This window comes from Mesoplodon mirus (genome assembly GCF_964341445.2).
Source record: "Mesoplodon mirus genome assembly, chromosome: 13".
Classification (NCBI taxonomy): domain Eukaryota; kingdom Metazoa; phylum Chordata; class Mammalia; order Artiodactyla; family Ziphiidae; genus Mesoplodon; species Mesoplodon mirus.
The window spans coordinates 20,751,981-20,767,803 of NC_138989.1; the positions used below are offsets into that span (position 1 = coordinate 20,751,981).

At 48.3% G+C, this 15,823-nt stretch overlaps 1 pseudogene across 1 annotated transcript; it reads left to right on the forward strand.

Moving 5' to 3' along the window:
* The first annotated feature begins 1,691 nt into the window (after positions 1-1,691).
* LOC309814579 (lactoylglutathione lyase-like) lies at positions 1,692-2,289 on the forward strand (annotated as a pseudogene). The gene has a single exon. The product of its transcript is annotated as a lactoylglutathione lyase-like (transcript).
* The last annotated feature ends 13,534 nt before the right edge of the window (positions 2,290-15,823 follow it).

Here is a 15,823-nt window from a genome sequence, read left to right on the forward strand (position 1 = left end):
TCATTCTTTCCTTTCTTTTTTTTTTTTTTAAACAACTGCATATAGCACAGCATTCCACAGTATGGATAAATCAAAATGTGTTCATTCTTTTAGAACCTATTATTTTAATTCACTAAATGTGATGCAGCGTAGGTATAAAACTCAAGGTGCAGAGGGGTAGCCAGTGAAGGGTCAGTTTCTCCCACTTCTGTCTCCAGATTACTCACTTCCTCCATCTGGAAACAAACACCATTCCCAGGGTCACACTGTCCTTCTTGACTTGGGCTGTGTAATACGTGGTGTACACACACACATGCATACATACACACTTACACTTTTCCCTTCTTTTTCAGCCTCAACCAATGAGGCAGAGATTAGCCTGCACAAGCACCTCTGTTCTCAGGTGTGGATGGATTGGGACGTGTCATCACTGAGTTCAGTGCCAAGGGCATTGCCAATTTTGATGGATATTTCCAAGTTTTGTTCCTAGAAGGCGCCATATACATCTCTCCATGGATCCTTCAATGCCCAGGGTCTGGGCTGGCTCTGAAGGGAGGGGAAGCCAAGGGGAAGTCTGCCTCCTCCTCTTTGCTCAGCCTTACCCTTTGTGTCCCTCCTTCCAAACTTTCCCCCAGCTCCGGCTTCATGGTCAGCCTCTTCAGGGCAGTGTGCTTGCTCCTGTTTCCCCATCAAGCTGAAGCTCCATTCACAGGTCTTTTGTATCACCAAGTCCATATGTCCCAAAGGGTCTTCTCTGCAGGTGAATAGGTGGAAGGGAACAATTTTACTCCTCCAGTCAAATACATAGTTTCACCAATTCTGGGTGAAACCACGTTAAAGTAGGTGTCTTTACTGCAGGACTTTTCAGTGCCTCTAGTACGCTAACATACATTGGGATCTCTAAGAGGTCTTAGAGTCTGTAGACTGCTTTGACTACACAATTGCAGACATGCCAATATGGTTTCACTGCTTTATTGTAATGAAGAGGAGTCTGAAGCCCAGAGAGGGAATGCTTCTTGTCCAGTGTCACACATCGATGGTGGAGATCTGAATTTCTAGCCTTCCCGTGTCCGTGACAGCAATGAAGTAAGTGCTCAGTGCCCTCTCCCTGTACTAGCAGTTCTAAATGTGGAGCATCAAGGTGTCCTGGTGACCTTCAGGGACACAAAGACACGTAGATTCACTAAATTTTGGTTTTGGGGGCCACGTCACGTGGCTTGCAGGATCTCAGTTCCCCAACCAGGGGTCGAACCTGGGCTACGGCAGCGACAGTGCTGAATCCTAACCACTAGGCCACGAAGGAACTCCCTAGATTCATTAAATTTAAAATAACTGCATAGGATCCTTCAAAAGCGTTAAGATCACGAAAACAAGGGAAGGTGAGAAACTGTCACAGACTGGAGGAGAGTTAGGAGACATGACCACTAAATGCAACATGCTTTCTTGGGGTGGATCTGCTTTAGTGGAAAAATGGGTGAAATCCAAATAAAATCTGTAGTATAATTAATAGTACGGCACCAATGTCAGGTTCTTAGTTTTGATCAGTGTACCACGGTCATGTACGATATTAACACCGGGGGGTGCTGGGCGAAGGATATACCAGAAGGCTCTGTTTTATCTTTGCAGCTCTTCTATAAACCTAAAATGATTTCAGAAAAGGGAGCTTCGCGGCCTGCAGAGTGTGGGTGGCTGCTGCGTTCCCGGGGACCGTCGTCCGCGATACAGCAGTGCAGCCATGGCAGAGCTGCAGCCCACGTCCAGCAGACTCACCGACGAGGCTGCCCTTGGCTGCTGCTCCTACCCAGACCCCAGCACCAAGGATTTTCTCTTGCAGCAGACCATGCTGCAAATTAAGGATCCTAAGTAGTCACTGGATTTTTATCCTAGAATTCTTGGAATGACACTACTCCAAAAATTAGATTTTCCCACTATGAAATTTTCACTCTATTTCTTGGCTTATGAGGATAGAAATGATATCCCAAAAGATAAAGATGAAAGAGTAGCATGGGCATTCTCCAGAAAAGCTATGCTTGAACTGACACACAACTGGGGCACTGAAGAGGATGAGATGCAGAGTTACCACAGTGGCGATTCAGACCCTCGGGGATTTGGTCACATTGGAATTGCTGTGCCTGATGTTCACAGTGCTTGTGTAAGATGTGAAGAACTGGGAGTCAAATGTGTGAAGAAACCTGATGACGGTAAAATGAAAGGCCCGGCATTTATCAAGATCCTGATGGCTACTGGATTGAAATTTTGAATCCTAACAAAATGATAATTTTATTTAGTTCTGTGAGAATGCTGCTTTGAGATTTCAGAGAAGACATTGTGGAAGGTAAAAAAGGAAACAATGTGATTCAGGATATTCAGTTAAGGACTTCCCTGGTGGCGCAGTGGTTGAGAGCCCGCCTGCCGATGCAGGGGACGCGGGTTCGTGCCCTGGTCCGGGAAGATCCCACATGCCGCGGAGTGGCTGGGCCCGTGAGCCATGGCCGCTGAGCCTGCGCGTCCGGAGCCTGTGCTCTGCAACGGGAGAGGCCACAGCAGTGAGAGGCCAGCGTACCGCAAAAAAAAAAAAAAAAAAAAAGGGAGAGGCCACAGCAGTGAGAGGCCCGCGTACCGCCAAAAAAAAAAAAAAAAAAAAAAGATATTCAGTTAACAGAAGCATCTAGGACTGATGGATTATTGTCTCAATTCAAATTATTCTTAAGTCCATTTCCCTTTCCTATTTCAGCTATGTTTTTCACCTAACTGTTCAGCCATTCTAGTTTTAAAGTAGTGCTTTGTCTTATGTCCTTGAATGTAGTTGTATAACTTTACTTTTTAAGGCGATAATTAGAACAATTCCCTTCCGGGGCTGCATTTGCCTTCTATCTCCTGAAGAGATACAAGTCTACAAGTCTGCCTTTGAATCATCATTTTCGCGAAAAAAACCCCAAAAAACCACTTAATATGTTTTTGTTGTGGTTACCTTCTGGGGTTTCAGTTCCTCAGAAGTAACTTTTCAGAATGGGAAGTAAAGAACCCCGAACAAAAATGAAGCTTCATGTATATTTCAAAAATAAATAAATAAGTAAGTAAATAAGTAAACAAATAAATAAAATTATTTCAAAATAGAAAGCTAAAAATGCATATATTAGTTATGCCAAATCAAACTCCATCCTGTACTGGATTCAGCCATAGAAAAACAGAAGCAAGCCCAAAATATATGTTAGAATGCTGTATGAAAATATCTTTGGGAAATATACCCAAACATGCTGATCATCTTGGTTCCTTGTGAGGAGGGCCCTTGGGAGGGAGACTTTTCACAGTTGATTCTTTAATACCTTTTGGATTTTGAACTATGTGCATGTATTCTCTTTCAACAATTAAATCTTAAAAATAATTGAAGAGAGAAATTGGAAAAACATTAATTCGGACTTTTGGGGGCAAACAGAATGAATGAGACGGTAACAATACTGCTCGTTGCTGTTAGTGTTTATTGGAGTTCCTGTGATGTGCTTGGTGCTGTGGTGAGCACGGAACAGGGAAGAACTCACTGAATCCCCTCAACAATGCAAGACCCCCGTTTTATAGAAGAACAACCATTTGTTCAAGTTGTCGTGTAGAAAGTGACAGAGCTGGAATTTGAGGTCAAGTCTGCCTCATTCCATCACCTGAGCTTTTAATCATTCTTTCTACTACTGTGGGATAAATATGCATGCAGGAGGCTATGGGAGCAAACAAGACGAGGCATGCAGCAGACGCTGTTGGAGCCCTGCCCATAGTCCCTTGCCCTGCATTTCTTTCCATGGGGTGGGGAGAGGCTCTCTCTGGCCATTGGACCTGCGCTACCCATGCTCTGGTCAGCTAAAAGAGCTGGTGAATTACGCCCCAACCAATGACTAATAGAAGCTGGTGTATAGATACCCTAGCTCCCTCCCCTCTGGGTGACACCCTGTGTCATTTGAGTGACAGGATTGAGCCCTGTTGCCCGCGGTGGTAACCTGCTTGATAACATATCCCTTCCCCGTCTCACTTCTCTTCTCTCCTACCAAATAAATCACCTGCGTGCAAATATTCATCTCTGGGTCTGCTTCTGGCAGCTTCCAGGCCAAGAAGAGCCCCTAATCTAGTCTGGAGGAGTAGAGAAGACTGCCAAAAGCAAGTGAATTTTATTTATCTTTACGTCTTTAAAAATTAGATGTATTTTACATTTAGTGAAATCTTGATCTTTAAGCATATAGTTAGATCAATTTGATAGAGGTGTACACTTGTGTAACCCACATACCCATCGAGAGAGAGCATGTCCACCACCCCAGAAAATTCCCTTGTGCCTTTCTCAGGCAATCCCTCCATCCCCAGAAGCACCCCCTTCTCTGATTTCTACCACTATAGGTTAGTTTTTTCTATTCTAGCACTTGTAAATGGAGTCATACAGTAAGTGCCCTTTTGCATTTGGTTTCCCTCACTCAGCAGAATGCTTCTGAGATGTATCCATGCTGTAGCATATGTCAATAGCTCATTTCTTTTCTATTGCAGTAGAGTATGAATATATCATAGTGTGTTTATTTATTCTCCTGGATGGACAGGTACCTGAGGTATTTCCGGGTTTTGCCTATCATGAATACAAGCTGCTATGAACGTTCTTGCACAAGACTTTTTTGAGAATCTATGTTTTCATTTCTTTTAGATAAATTTCTTGGAGTGGGATTAATTGGTCACATGACAAGTATATATTTAACTTTTTAAGAAATTGCTAAATGGTTTCCAAAGTGACTATAGCATTTTGTATTCCCACCCATAATAAATGAGCACTCCAGTTCCTCCACATCCCTGCCAACACTTGATGTCATTGGGCTTTTTCATGTTATCCATTTAGCTGGGCATGTAAGGGCAAACTGGACTTTGGAGAGTGGGGGAACACAGGCCTCCAGAGTGTCAGGCATTACCCAAACAGCGTGACAGTTGCCAAATATGGGTGATTTCTTTGACAGTTTCAGCAAACAGGGAAGTCCCCCTGTAGAGAGCCAACTCTGAACACCTTTTCTCTTTTTCCCACTGTGCTGGAAGCAGACAGCATGCCTCTCAGGCTCAGACCAGGAAGTCTAGTTCTGAACTCTGTCTCTCGGGTGTGAGCAAGTAAAACAAAATTTTCTGGGGGGCTTTAAACATTTTTTTCTTTCTGATTCTGTGGGACCGAGGGAATCAGATTATTTACAGAGTACAGGCGATTGTATGAGAAGTTTAAAAGCAAATTCATCTGTGCTAAGCTACAATCTGGTGATGGGGTCAAAGCTTTGCAGTTACACATCCACTGAGCAGCCGAAGGAGATATTAGCACCAACAGTGACAGATCTTAAATCCTGATCTTCCAGCTTTTTGAAAGCTCATTCCCCTGCTTGAAAAGTTTTACTGGCTCCCGTCACCAGAAGACGAAAATACACACTCCACAAACCCTTGGGTGGAGAGTACTCTCCACCTACTTCCTCTCTGTTCCAGTTCTACTGACTCCCTTGGGTGTCTCAAATACGCCAAACTCCTGCCCAGGGCCTTTGCATGTGATATCTCCTCTGCCTAGAATGCTCTGCTTCCTGCTCTTAATGGCTGGACTTCTTAACCTTGGGTCTCAGCTCTTCAGCATTTTTGCCACCTTTTCAAGAGATTACTTTCCCTAATCACCAAATCAAAATCATTTCTTTACAGAACTAGACTCCTTGTCTTTTTGTTGGAGAAAAAGAATCTGGGAGTCACAGACCTTCCCCTCCAACAATCTGGAGGGAGAAGAGAAAAACACCAATGACCCACCTCTGGTTTGTTTTTCTGTCGGGAACACAGAGATGTGCATTGCAACATCATTCCAAGGGCAGTCCACCATCAGGTAAGATCATCAATCCAAATGCCATGATTTTCTTGGGAAGTTATTTTTACAGGATGTGGCAACCATTTCTAAAGTCTTAAGAATTGTTCAAGACCCTTTTGCTCTCTGTGTACTTTCAAGACAAGTTGTTAATAGTTATAAATGTTAACAACTTGTACAAGCCTCCACATGGCACTGAATAACGAGATCGTGTGTTCCTAAGATGGTTCTCAATTTCACATCTTCTCAAATCTGGCTCTCTGAACTTTGTTTTCTAATGCAGGAAGAGATCTGTGCCTTGGTCACTGCAGGGGAGAAGAGCCTTTTCTTCCGTCTCCTTCTGGGAGGACTTAGTAGGAACATGCATATGCGTGCAATAACTGGATGGATGCACAGTGGTGAAAGCTAAGCTGAAGTGTCTGATAAATTGGTTGGAGGCCCAAGGGTACAGGGGGCCTGCAGCGGTGTGTGGGCAAGTGTTCCCACTGGACCAAGAACCTGCCCTTCCATGTACTTCCCCGCTTGGTGCAGACACCACAGTGGCCAAGTGCAGACTGAGGTCACCTTCCTGGGCAGAATGGGGGAGCAGGGAGGCATTGACAGTGGGCAGAGGGAGACCAAGGGGCAGAAGGGCTCTGGAGAGGGGGATTCAGCCTCAGCTCAGACCCCCGTCTATTGTCGCAACCATGAGAGCTGACCGTTGTCACCATGAGTCACAAGATCTATGATGTAGCCATCTGGGGCCTTGATGGAAACTCCGCAGGAGTTCCCAGGCTAGGAAAACCCTCTTTCCTGTTTCAAAGTTCTTTCTTTACACTTCTGAGGGTTCATTCCCACCACTCACCCCTACACAGGATTTATCATTGTGTCCCAGCTGAGAAGCTGGGGATGCCAGGCCTCTGCCCATGAAGATGCCCCTTAGGGGGCTTCCTACATGGACACCAGGAAGTCAGGGTGAGCCCCCGGAGCTGTGGCCCAGGCTGCCCAAGTGAGCAAGAGTGACCCGTTGACCATGGGGGTGGTTTCTTGCTTTGGAGGATGGGCAGTGCCACCCATTAGACATCGTGGCTCTCAGAAGCCAAGCTGTCACCACCAGGTTGGGCAAAAAGTCAAGAGTGAAAAGAAAGACAGAAGTATTTCCCCCAGCACTTCTCTGAGTGGGGAAAAGGTATTGGTCAAAGTTCTTATTTTCTGGGCTGCGGAAGAATAAGAGAATAAGGGGAATACCCTTCCTTATATACTTCCTCAACCTAGGTCTTGGCTCAGCCAGTCCTGCTGTTGTATTGTCATGTATTGAAGGTAGATGCAGTCCTGTCTCAGTCTGGGTTCCCCCCACAAAGCAGAGCCCAAGATGAGGGTTTGGATGCTGAGGTATAGTTGGAAGGAGGTGCAGGAAGCAGGAGCGAGGGGGCGGGGAAGTGGGAGGAGAAGCCAGCATGGCGGGCTGTAGGGAGCCAGTGTCTCTCTGGGCAACAGGGCTCCGCCTGTGAGACACCCTCTGAGGAGCTGTGCTGAGAATGCCTCAGAAATGTCCCTCTGAGGGACTGGGGCAGCATTCATCCCCCAACTCCTGTCCACGCCACCCCCCAGTGGAGGGGGGACTCCCCCTACTTCCTGGCTGCACCTGCTGGAGAACTGAGCTGTTTCTGCAGTTTGGGGAAGACCCATTGGCAAAACAGTGGAGCGATTCCCTGGCTTGTCCTTGAGATGGGACACGGCCAGTGTGCATTGAACTGTCTGCCGCAGAGACACCGAGAGGATGTGATACAGCCCCACAATCTCCCTTTAGATGTGGATAATAAGGATGGCAACCGAGTCAGTCTAGAATCCAGGTGGCCTCTGGAGCCAGACTGCCTGGGCTGGAATTCCAGTGCCACTCTATGGCGTTGGGTCAGTTCCTTAGCCTCTGTGAGCCTCAGTTTCCTCCTCTGTACAATGGGAACAACCCCAGGGCCTCAGTCCTGGAGTGAACGTTGGCTGGAATAAGACACAAGAGGCTCTTCGCTCAGCCACAGGCACAGAGGAAGTTCCCAGTAAGCATTTGCCGTTGTGTGTATGGTTCCAACGTGGGCTTTGAATTCTATCCTGATGGAGCCCATGGTGGGAGGAGGTGGCAGGTGTGGATATCTTTTAGAGTGCTCTGTGATGCGCAGGGGAGTGTGGAAACAAAGGGTAGAAGGTGAAAGGCAGTTATGGACATGACCAAATGGACCAGGAGGGATTTTGCCCTTTCAGGCACTTGTTTCTGGCTCGGATTCCCTGCCTGCGCCCCAGAGCTTCCATGATTCACTGGGAGCACCAGGCACTCGCCCTCTGGCCCCTCCCCGCCCTCCTCTCCGAGTGCGCACCCATCTCACGGCCCCAGCACCTCAGCCCATTCTCCTTGTTAACAATAAACACAAATCCTGTTATCTCCCCTCTCTCGCAGCACTTGCCCCTTGATTTAAGCTGCCTTCTCTTCCCCTTTCATCAGCCCTGGGCCCCTCCTGTCGTATATCTTGCCTTTATCTACTTCCTCGTGCTAGGTAGCCTTGCGCACGATCGATTCGCCAGGGGTGGGGGGGGGGGGTGGGGAGATGGCAGGCCACCTGCTCGGCCGCCGAGGCCCGCTGTTCTTCTCAGGTGCCCGGGCCAGTATTTCTTGTTAAGCTTCTGTCTGGCCAAGTTCGGTTTCTCATTAGGTTTCTGGCCGAGCTTGGTAGTATTTCTTGCTCCTCCGCGGCACAGCCTGGAGATCCCTAGTAATTCTTAAAGGGCGAGATGGAGAGGTGTACCTTTAGAGCGCTCTAGAATCCATCTGGCCTGTGGCTTGAAGTGGCACGTGGGGGTTTGTGGGCAGAGGGGTGATGGGGAGTGGCTCCCATGATGGGGACTTGGTGGGTCCCTGGGTCACACTGTGGGTTTGCTCCTGTGCCTGCTGCGGCCACCTCCCCCTTGCGTCTCTGCATCAGAGTGTCATCACAACAGACTGGGAATGGGTTCTTTGGTGCCAGCCTCATCCCACGCCATCGCTGGAAAGACCCCAGCAGCTCTGCTAATAATCCAGGTGTGGCAGGTTCTTCCTATCCCCGACTCAGTTTCCTCGCCTGTGAAACAAGTTGGTTTCTCTTTCTTTTGTTCCTTTCTTCATTTATTTAACAAACACGAAACATGCAAAGAGTGTTCATGATGTCCCAAGTAGTGTTCTAAATACTTTACAAATATTGACACCTTGAGATTCTCCTAGCCACCCCATAACAAAGTTTTACAGATGAGAAACCACGGCACAGAGAGGCTAAGCGACTTGCCCAAGGCCACACAGCTAACAAGTGGCAGAGCAGGGATGCAAACCCAGGCACTGGCTCTAGTGCACATGCTCTCAAGAGGTGTTTCCTCTTGATGGTCTTGTGGCCTCCATCCAGTTCCCAAACACTGCTACAGTTGATTCTTGTTATTCAAGCTAGTTAAGTTTTATAAAGTAGTCTCAAACACTGAACTGGTGAATATCGAACCATTGCTCCTAGGGGACATACAGGGTTAGGCTCCTGAAAGCCTCTGGTCACGACATTTTTATCAACTGATCAATACATAAACTTGTTTTATGTGTGTTTCTGTTTAAAGACACCTGAGTTAATATATATTGTTGATTCATTACATTGAACTCACAGCCAATAGCACTATAGCTCCTGCCTGAATAAAGGTTCTCCGACACATGTATTTTCTCCATAAGGTACATCACAGCCTTCTTACGCTTAGAAACACTAGATAGCTAAACAGCAAAATGAAATGAACAAAGAGACAAACAAAAGCAACAAAATCACCAACGAAAAGCATACCAATGCAAAAAATGTGGCACCATTTAGACCACAAAAGGACACCTGTTCACAGCATGAGAGCTGAAACAGGAAGGCAGAGTGCCACCCTGCTCAGCCCAAGGTGGGTATGTTCACAACGGGTGGCTTAAATTTTTTGCTGCTCTGCACATGACCACAAATGACTGTGGAAATTGATTTGGGGGTTACACGTACATTTTAGCAAGTAGGCGAATTTGCAAATACAGAACCCATGAATAATAAGGGTTGATGGTATTTTGTATTACTCCCCTGCTTAAACATCTGCTGAGGCTCCTTACCATCTACTGTGTCAAATAAATAGGAACTTCACCTGCCTGCCTTTCAAGGGTTTCAATAATCTAGCCCGATTCCATCTATTAAGACGTGTTTCCCTGTACTCCTGGGGCCACCTCCTTTCTCCCTGGGCCTGGTTCCTCTTCCTACTATTCTGTCACATCACCAACTCACTCTTAACTTCACACCTTTGCTCTCTGTTTCCCCTCTGGGCATATCCTCCCTTCTTTCACTTATCTACCATATCCTACCTACAGTTTAAAGGTCGGATCAAATTTCTTTTTTCTTTGTATAGCTTTGTCCCACTGATGATCCTTTCCTGGATGTTGTAGACTCATACCATACTGGAGGTTAATTTTTTTAAATGTCCTTTTGTGATTCTCTCACAAACAGCCTGCATGTGGGGAATTTCCCACAAACCACTGTTTGAGGACACTCTCAGAATAGGAGACATCCAAGTTACACTGATCACGTTTGGGCTTGGAGAGTGAGGATGTTTTGGTTACAAGTGTAGAAGGAGGGGTAACGTTGTACTCACCATGGAGACCTGGCCGGAGGAATGTGTTAACTCTTCAGAAATACCAATCCGTCTCCTTACATAACATAGAACAGTGAGCCAAGGATAATTAGACCATCAAAGGGGTCTTATCTAGAACTGAGGGCTTCCCTGGTGGTGCAGTGGTTGAGAGTCTGCCTGCCGATGCAGGGGACACGGGTTCGTGCCCCGGTCCGGGAGGATCCCACATGCCGCGGAGCGGCTAGGCCCGTGAGCCATGGCCGCTGAGCCTGCGCGTCCGGAGCCTGTGCTCCGCAACGGGAGAGGCCACAACAGTGAGAGGCCCGCCGTACCGCAAAAAAAAAAAAAAAAAAAAAAAAAAGAATTGATCTGTTCAGAGAGGTAAGCCTCTGCTTCTAACAGCCTCAGGGCGAGCTGGCCACGTGTGCAAGGAGCAGGGGCAGGGTGGGAGTTCTGATATCTCAACTTGGGTAGGGGCTGGTCACCACAGGAGGACTTCAAGCCCCCTCTCCGGGACCCAGCTTAGCCCTGATGATGCTCGTCCCCCCCTTCCACCCTCCATGGAATAAGTAACTGGAAATGGAGCCCAGCAACAGCTGGTCCCAATCATAGTCTGCGAGGGGTATTTGTCTTGCTCGTTTTCCCATGTCTTCATCCTGAGGGAAAAGACCGCCCCCCAACCCCAGTGCCTTGCTCTGGGGCACAGATGAAGGACAAGTGAGATGGGCAGAGGGTGCCGCCTCTTTCTGCCCATTACGTATACCCTCCTTTCCTTCTTAAAGTGCTCCTTGTCAACAATATTCAGTTAGGTTGAAACCTGCCGATCGACCAAAGTGGGTTTGGATAAACTAGTCTTGAATTCCATCAGTGAATTGGCGGCGTGCAGAATGTCAGAGCTAGGAGGAAACTAAGGGGGATGGTGGTCAAGTTCAAAACTTTCTTCTTGAAAAGAAACGGAGGCCCAGCTCGGGGAAGGTCACACAGCTAATTCATGTCATAGAGCCTCTCAGAATTGGGGCTGTCCTTCAAATGTCTCCACTTTCTGTCCCTATCTCTTTGGACATTTCCCCCTAGGCTTAAAGTCGGTTCCCCAACCTTAGGTGTGTTAGTAGGTATAATGGAAAGTAAGACAGGTTAGGCATTAGGGCAGAGATCCAACCTGGCCCTGCGATCCATCGGCTGTGTGACCTTGAGCAAGTCATTTACCCTCTCTGAGCCTTGGTTCCCTTATTTGTAAATATAAAGTTAGTGATGCCCACCTCACGGCCCTGTTGTGAGGAATAAGTGAAACGATTTATGTGATATTAAACTAATATTTACTGAGTCCTCCTAATTGAAGGCCTGTAGTAGATGCTTAAGAAATGTTGGTCCTTTATTCCTTACCCTTGACGTGTCCCTACATCTAGGTAATTTACACCCATTCTCTGTGTTCTATTGAGGAGAGTGTGTTATCCTTTGTACAAAAACAATTCTAACGGTGGGGTTTCAGGCTGGGGTGTGTGGGGGGGCCCCCTTTGAGAGACTCTCCTGTCAATTCTGAGCCCTTCTCAGGAACTAGACTGACCTTGGCTTCTGCATTGTTTTCATTCCAGCCAAAAATGTTTTGAAATTGGGGCCCAAACCTGGCAGATCCGAGAGGCTTGTGCCCACCCCCTGCACTTCTCTCCTTGTCTGTCTCAGGTGGACGAGCTGGCCACAAAGGATTTTCCTTATGGTCACAGGATGATGAAGAACCATGCACTAAGACACTTCTCTGAAGGGTGACACTTTTCATGGCCCCCTCTTCTCTGAAGCAGGGGGAGAGGGGGAGAGGTGCTGGGTTCAGTGCTACACATCCCGGGTTCCAGTCCCAGCCCTGGCTCTTGCTGTGTGATTTTGGGCAGGATGTTCCGTCTCTCCAAGCCTTATTTATCAAGTAGGGGTAACAATTGTTCCCACCTCACAGCTGTTAGGGGATTCAGTGATTGGATCTATGTAGTCAAGGATCCAGCACCCAGTAACAGCTCACTAAATATTAGCCATGCCTAGAAACAAAGAAGGCAGGATTCCAATTGTAGAATCGACTTCCAGAAGGTTGGACTGTCTTAAATATTGGGCAAGTCCCTTTCCCTCTCTGGGCCTCAATTTCCGCATCTGAAAAATAGGGGTGGGACAGATGGAACCAGGTGGCAGGTGTTTACATGGGTCCAAGGAGCTCAGGCCACTGGCCCCACCTCTGCCACCTGTAAGACTCTACCCTCCAGCTGGCAGGAGCCCTGTTTCTCTCCCTCCCCAGTGCTTCTTTAGTCCCCAGCACGCGGCGTCTGGCAGAGGATGGACACCAGACAAATGCATGTTGCATGGATGGAGGAGCCCTGCCTTGGTCTGTTTTATCTACTGGGTTTTTGCATATGATTTTGTTTGAACAAAGAATCACATGGTTCATCAGTTAGTCCCCAGCAGGAAACACACAGCACACACAAATCGGGATAATTCAAGGAGAGTTTAATAAAGGAATTGCTTACAAAGGTGTGGGCAGGGTATAGGGAAACCACACAGGATAGCACAATCTCTGGGGTCTAGTTACAGAGGGTACCAGCATCATTCCTAGACCAGAAGATGTGACCAGGGAGGGATAAGGGTTACGTGGTCTCCAGGCAGGGGCTGAGACGCTCAGTGAAGGGATGCAGCCACCTCTCAGAGACCCTGGCATGTAGGAACAGAGGGGATAAGTACCCTGACCTCCATTCCCCCCTTCCACCACCCACTTCTCATTTCCTTCTGGACCTCCCATTGGCAGAGCCCAACCAGAAGGCAGAAGGCAAGACAGTCCATTGCAGTCCACACGCGTCAGCCTCTGGGGCAGATAGTTGGGGAGAAGGGTAGCGAGGGGATGGGGGTGGTGAAAAAGGAAGATGCCGGCAGCCAATACCCCTGACCCTGCAAAACACAACCCAGGATTAGCTCCCAGATTGCCACTTTCTAAGGGTCCTTCCAGGTCTGTCATGCACAGACTCTTCAATATGTCCAGCCTTACCAAGGTCCTATTTTAGCAGCTCAGAGTTGGAGGGGGCTGGTCTGGTACTAATGGCGCAATTTTGTTACATTAGGTCAAATAATGCCTATATTCAGATGTCAGGTTTTTGGGTCATGGGATTTTTCCTCTTTCCTTCCTCATTCCTTCCTTCCTTTCCTCCTTCCTTCCTTCCTTCCTCCCTCCCTCCCCACTCTCCTTCTCCCTCCCTCTCTCTTCCTTCCATCTCTCTCTCTCTCTGGATTTTCTACACATGAACAGATATTCCTCCTGCCGCTCTGGGATGCTGATAGTGAGAGCAGATATATAGCATTTCTGCCATGATATAAGGGCTGCTGCAGTGCACAGCTGTCTCCCACGAAGGCGCTGCTGGGTGTAAAACTGCACTTCCTTGTCAGCGTTGGTCTTCATGGCTGTCTACTGACTTTTCCAGAAATTCGTGCAGAGCAGAGTTTCTCAAACAAGGGAGATTTTGTGCCAGTCCCCTTCTCCTGGGGGACACGTGGCACTATCTAGAGACATTTTTGGTTGCCACAACTAGGGGTTTGCTACTGGCATCTGGGGAGTCGAGGCCAGGGATGCTGCTCAACCTCCTTCAATGCACAAGACAGCCCCCCCGCCCCGCCCAAAGAATTATCCAGTCCAAAATGTCAGTGGTCCTGGAGTGGAGAAGCTCTTTTGCAGAGGGAGCCTCTTCATGTGGCTTTGGTCTTGGAGTCTCCCTTTTCCTCAATTCCCTCTACTACCTTCTTGCTATGTGATTATGAAGACTCTTGGATACCTCCAGCAACGGGGAGCTCACTACCTATTTTGAAGCCAGTCAGGCCTGGTCTTGATCTCGGCTCTTCCACTAGCAGCCATGGAACTCTGGGCTTCCCCACAGGTGGGAGTGGCTCCACCACTCTGTGCCTAAATTTTGTCCAGGACCATGGGATCAGCAGTAGCCCTGCTTCACAGGTCATATGAGGCTCAGATGAGATGATGTTCTTAAGTGGCCAGCTCAGTGCATGGCACAGGGTGAGACCGCTCTGTAAATGTTCTCAGCTATGAATGGCCCGCCCTGGCTGGTTTCATCACCTGGGTCGTGGGTGCATCAAGGGAAGATGAACTGCAGGGTCTCTCATGCCTGGGAAATTTCAGAAATCTAGAGAAGTTTAGCACTGAGTGAGGAAGAAAATATAGACTCTTGGGGGGACCTTTTCCTTTGGGGTTGTTTCCGTTTGGGGGAAGGGTGGTCTCTGTGGATGCTCGGAGGAGACCTGATAGCAAGGTTTTGTTTGTTTGGTTTTTAAAAAAATTTTTTTAATTAATTAATTAATTAATTTTTGGCCGCGTTGGGTCTTCATTGCTGTGCACAGGCTTTCTCTAGTTGCGGCGAGCGGGAGCTACTCTTCGTTGTGGCACGCGGGCTTCTCGTTGTGGTGGCTTCTTTTGTTGTGGAGCACGGGCTCTAGGCGCGCAGGCTTCAGTAGTTGCAGCACGTGGGCTCAGTAGTTGTGGCTCGCGGGCTCTAGAGCACAGGCTCAGTAGCTGTGACGCAGGGGCTTAGTTGCTCCACGACGTGTGGTATCTTCCCGGACCAGGGCTCAAACCTGTGTCCCCTGCCTTGTCGGGTAGGTTCTTAACCACTGTGTCACCAGGGAAGTCCCAGCAAGGTTTTAGGATCATTTGTGAAGGAAAATCAGAATTGCTAACGAAGGCAATGGCAGGCACCAGTTAAGTTGGCAAGTGGACGGTTCTGACCACCATTCATTCCATTTCCCTGCAGGGCTCAGGACTCCATAGCGCACCCCAAAGGTGGGTACCCGTGGGACCTACCTGGAGAGACTCAAAGGTGGTGGGATGGGGAGGGAGGATGAGAGGGAGGGGATGACCCAGGTGAGCCCAAACATCTCGGTCCAGAGACCCTTGCACCGCCGGAGCACCACTTAGAACTGTCCCTCTGTTCTCCCCAGTGCGTGACCTTGGAGGGATACGTAGGGCTTGGGGAGCAGGTGTGCGTGGGGCTTAGGCCTAGGTGCCTGGTCTCTGAGTGATGACCTCTCCCACCTCCATTCCTATAATGCTAACAGGTATAAAGCTCTCATACTGTTCAGGCTCCACACTAATTCTCTCGCCTGGTCCTCACAACATCCCTCTAAGTCAGGGTCTGTTACTGCCCCATGGAGTGGATGAGGAGCTTGAGGCTCAGAGAAGTGAGGTCCCGTGCCCGCGGTCACACAGGTGAGGAGGGGCACAGGTGGGACCCACTGTCGGCAGCCAGGTTCCAGAGCTCGATTGCTCAGTCCTCTCCCAAAGAGCTCCCATCCAACTCCATCCATCTCCCCTCAGTGCATGATCCCCTAATCTATGTGAGAAACCAACTGTTG